Genomic DNA, 3,916 nt, shown 5'->3' on the forward strand with positions numbered 1-3,916 from the left:
CATCTTATCACAAGCAGAACTGGTTTGTTCCACTTTGGAGTAAGCTGTTGGGGAATACCTTCTTTAAGCAACACTTCCCTTATTCTTTCTTTCTGTTTACTTTTTGTAAAACGCATAAGGTAAACAGATGTGGAAGCATTTTTTTCCGGCATCATTAATATAGTATTAGTAAAGGACACTTTGAACATAAAATATGGTAGGATTTGAAAACCTTAGAATAAGAAGAATAGCTTTTTGTGTTTAAGCTTTAGTCCATTCTTAGGATAAACCATGTCCTCAACATAACTGAATATTATGCAATGAAGTAAAACATGCAGTGCTGCAAACTGAATGAGAACAGTGATGAAGCCAAACGTAGTCTGGTCACACACTACAGATTTCTTTTGCAACGGAGTGTCCTCGAGGATCATGGTGGTTGTTTCATTTTTCTGCATGGCTGCAGGATGGAGTAACCCTTCGCTGTACCCTACTGCAGATCAGAATGAGAAAAATGAGCAGAAATCCTCTCCAGTTTTAGTGTGTAAGTCATGAATGAATGTTTCTGTTGTTTGTTTTTTTCCACTCCACTATCCATTAAAATAATTGTTTTCAGAATGATTTGAATGTGTGTGAACATGTCAGTGTGGTTGTACAGTTTCAGACTGGTGTAGATTATTTCAGCTAAACCGTTACAAGGAGCAAATCGACGAAACAGGAAATGACACCACAGGAGACATGAGTCAACTGATGGGAGTGGGTGTGTAAATAGGTCATATTCCCAACCGAACACCACATATCCCTGTTTTACAATCTATTCCCTGTGTGCAGTGAAGTCAGCACACAAAAATCAGTAGAATCGTAATGACAGTATAGATCGCTGTTAGAAATATAACAAGTGGAAGGAGTTGGACTGAGTGGATGACGCATTTAACTAAAGGTTAAAGCCCATTAAGCCTTAACCTCTTTGCTTTTAGCAGGCATGTACCATATTTTTTGTTGTATAAGTCACACCTTTTTACATAAATTTACAAGTCCTGCAACTTATACACCAAGTGACTAATATACATTTTCCCCCCATATTTATAATCCAATTTTTGGCTGAGATCTGACGATTTCATTCATTCTGACATGGAAAATATTGAACTCTACTGTTTTCAGCCACTAGAGGGCCTTCGACCAATATGACAAGTCAAGTGTCTCATTAATAGGTAAAAATGGCTATTAATGAGACACTTGGCAAGCCAACTTCATCTCGCTTCAGAACTCCTGGAGCAAACATTTTTATGTTTACATCCATTCCTTCCTTCAGACCTGTGACATCTTGAAAAAATGGCATTGAGAAGACTGTAACAACTTTTTAATGCTGTAATTTCTTTATAAACATTTAATTATTGCTACCTGCTAAAATCAAGTTATTCAAACATGTTAAACAACACTAGAAGCCAATTTAGTTTGTTCAGAGACAGGACAAATTAACAGAGAGGACACAGAGGTCTGCTGATTATTTCACTTCCAGCTGCTTGCTGATTTGAATAAAAAACAGCTGTTTTGTGTCAAAACTATTGTGAAGACTCACACTGTCCCATTCTGTTATCTGGGCGACATTGCAAACCCAGATTTTAGGTTTATATATATATATATATATATATATATATATATATTTTTTTTTATTATTATTGTTATTTTTCTTTGTCCTGCTCTCCTTTCATCACGTTCACAGCTGCTGGGGAATGTATGACAACTGGCTGCAAGCCTGGATGGACTGGCTCCACACACAGCTGCTGAGGAAACACACCGCCACCTGCCAGGTTGTGTGTAGTGCTTCCCTGGAAAACACAGGCTGGGAAAACATACGCTGCGTCCGCTGCTGACAGTTCACCCAGCTGCTGGGGAAACAATGGGCAGTGGTGTTCACTGCTTCCAAAGAAAACGCAGGCCGGGAAAATACTTGCTGTGTTCACCGCCAAGGGTCTTTTTAAAGGGTTCAGTTCGCTCCAGCCAGCAAAATGTCTCAAGTGACGTGTCCCGGGCAGAGAATAAGCAAGAACGAGGCAGCTCGGGCACTAAAAAATAAGTTGAATAAGAGCCTGGCTTCCTGTTGAAAAGCTCATAAATCTCAAGCTCACTAACTGAGAGTTAAGAGCCCTGATTGTTATTTAATTACTGTTTGCTCATTGCATCGTAAGGGTAGAAAATGCATTCACAGAATAATCTCCTGCTCCTGTGGTTATATTTTAGGTTGATTAAGGAACTTTTGTCATGCAGTACTTCCTGAGAGATTGGAAATTATAGTGTCCAGCCTCGTCCACTTGCTCTTTTTAAATTCTTTGAGAATTTATCCATCCATCCATCCGTCCATCCATCCATCCATCCATCCATCCATCCATCCATCCATCCATCCGTCCGTCCGTCCGTCCGTCCGTCCGTCCATCCATCCATCCATCCGTCCATCCGTCCGTCCGTCTGTCCATCCGTCCATCATCTTTACCCATTTCTTCCTTTTCAGGTCGTGGGGGTTGAATTTGAGAGTCGGCTCGTATCTGAGGCCAAACGGGGGAGTCAGATTCAGATAAGCCACAATTGTTGATTTTCTTCAGGCAGACTGTTTTTTTCTTGTTAGCCTTGAGTCCTGATGGAACTTTCCCAATCCAAAATGGTCAAATTTATAGGCATTCCACTCCACTGATCCATGTTATAAGCCTTCTTCAAGTTCGATCCCAACATGCTATGGAGTCCTACAAGCCGCAGTTGGCCTGCGATTCTAACAAATCACCTCCATCTTATGGTTAAGCACATAAATCAGTTGATTTCGAGTCCTCATAGCATGAACCAAACCTTCACACAGACTTAGAAGCGTTGCCATGGCCGAAACTGTTGCCAATGTCTTCTTTAAAAGTTGATAAACCAGAGCCATGCTGATGCCAAAGAGCAGAAACCCTGCTACCATAAATCCAAATATATAAATGTCTTCAGCGTCCTCCTGAGACAGAACGGAGACACATCAGTTGCCAAACTCCCCACAGATCTCTGACATAGCCCGTAGCGTGAGTCTCAGCCAGACAAGAGGGTTCTCCAGGACCCTGTTCTTTTTGTTGAAAATATTTTGTCGATTGCATTGAAAGTCCAGCTCACCAGATCCATAATAGTATTTTTCTTTTGGGAGATGTGTACAAGGAGCTCCAAGACACACATAGAACAAAAGCAGGAGGAAGAGGAGAACAGGGGGAGGAAGATCAGAGGCGTCCGCCTTGAGCAAGAGTCAGAGTAGAAGTCCATCACAGGGATACACAGAGACAAACAACCATTCATTCACTCACACACACATATAGACAATTCAGAGTTACCAATCAACCTAACATGCATGTTTTTGGTCTGTGGGAGGAAACTGGAGTACCAGGAGAAAATCCATGCATGCACGGAGAGAACATGCAAACTCAACCCAGAAAGGCCCCCTGACCAGGATTTGAACCAGGGTGACCTTTTCACTGATAGACAGCAGCTCTACCAACTGCGCCACCGTGCTGCCCTGAGATTTTATTAATTATTCGATTAAATAAATCACAAGAGAAGGTGAAATATAGCCCTGTTTACCATTATTTTACAGGAGCATTTTTCTGAAACTTGAAATAATTTCTTGCATTTTTTTTTAAGAAATGTGTTATTTAAAATCTGTGTATTTGGTTCTTTTTTATTAGTATTATTTTAGCATACTGTTCAGGATTTTTGAATTGCTGGGTTGTAAATCTTTTGCCATTCTTTTAATTTTAATACTTTGGGAAGCTACATTGCATTTGATCATGCAAATACAGACTACCACAGATATGGTTGTTTTTTCAAAACTAGCTGAGGAAAAGTGTTTAAACATTTTGCCTCAAGTCTCTGTGGTCAAAATATTGCCATGATTGGAAATATGAATGTTCACTTAATGGTTTTTTTT

This window comes from Nematolebias whitei, chromosome 4, assembly GCF_014905685.2.
Source record: "Nematolebias whitei isolate Nwh7 chromosome 4, NemWhi1, whole genome shotgun sequence".
In the NCBI taxonomy this organism is placed as follows: Eukaryota; Metazoa; Chordata; class Actinopteri; order Cyprinodontiformes; family Rivulidae; genus Nematolebias; species Nematolebias whitei.